A 1,337-nucleotide genomic window follows, 5' to 3' on the forward strand; every position below is an offset into this window, starting at 1 on the left:
TAGCAACCCTCTAAGAATGCTTTGGGATATAAATGAGCATAAAGTGTGGGATGTGCAAGAGGCCATAGCCACTCATGAGGAGCCCTTTCGGGCCCTGCCTGCCAGACCTGAAGCCCCATTCAGGACTGGGGAAAGGGCAAATCTTTACCAGAAGCCCCCTTGGCCTCCAAGCTACCCTCTTGCCATTTTCCCCAATGGAAAGCAGGTAGGTAGGTACACACCCACACTGCTGCAGATGGCAGCTGTGAGACTCTGAGCCACCAGCGGAGGCTCGGACTGATCCACTGGTCCAGGAATCTGCTGGTGGGCTTCTGGGGTCCAGAGAGGGGAAGCTCTTTCCCCCAGAGCCTGTGTTTCCCCATCCATGAAATGAAGAGAAGAAAATGTCTGCACCTTGAGGTTGGGTCACACCTGGGAGGTATGACGCTCCTCCCTCTCTTCCCTTCTCCTTCCTTCGCTCATCTTTCTCCTTCCCTCTCTCCCTCTTCGCTCTTTTTCCCTCCAATCCCTGAAGCCCAGCACTCTCTCAGGACTGAGGTCGGTGGGGTAGGAGTGGTGTGGAGGGCCCACTATCACCCCCCAGAAGGTGGCATGGCACAATCTGGGTTTGCAGGAGGGGCCTTCAGACTCCCTCCCAAGGTCACAGAGAAACCTATCTGGCGCCCGAAGGGGAGCTGGCTGACACTGACCTGTGCTGACTCAGGCACATCCCCTGGGGTGTTGGACATGAAGTGTGAGAGCTCTGGACTACAGTGTTGTGGTCTCAGCTGCAGCTCCAGATCAGCTGGCCTCTGCCTCAATGATCCCATCTGTAATTTGGGGACTACAGTGTTCCTGTCCCTTGCTGGCAGTTCTGAGGCTCAACGAGAGCATACCATGTGGTGGACCTCAGCATAGGACCCTCCCGATTCACCCCGGCCAGCCGGGTCTGAAAGGTCCACTAACCTCCAAATCCATGGCTGCCTAAGATTTTATGCCTGCAGCTCCACCACCTCCACAGCGCCATGTTTACTGCAACTCGTGGGGTTTCTGTACACCTGCTCTTCTCTGCCCCGCGCTCACTGAGGAACTGTGGGGTGCCTCCACTCCCTGCATTTTGACTCCGATCTCCCACCTGGCTCCAATCCTCCCCAGTTGGCTGATCTTTGTTTAAATGGGAGAACACCGACCACCAACAATAGCAGATGGCCCTGAGACTCAAGTCTGTGCAAGCCCAAAACCGGGCAGGTGGTCACCCTCAGCAAAGCTGGCTGTGAGCATCATACCCACCCCAGGTGCTGGGCTCAGAGGGGTGCAGACCCCAGGCAAAAGTCACACAGCCTGTAAGTGGCAGACTC

The sequence above is a fragment of the Castor canadensis genome, chromosome 7 (assembly GCF_047511655.1).
Source record: "Castor canadensis chromosome 7, mCasCan1.hap1v2, whole genome shotgun sequence".
NCBI classification, from domain to species: Eukaryota; Metazoa; Chordata; class Mammalia; order Rodentia; family Castoridae; genus Castor; species Castor canadensis.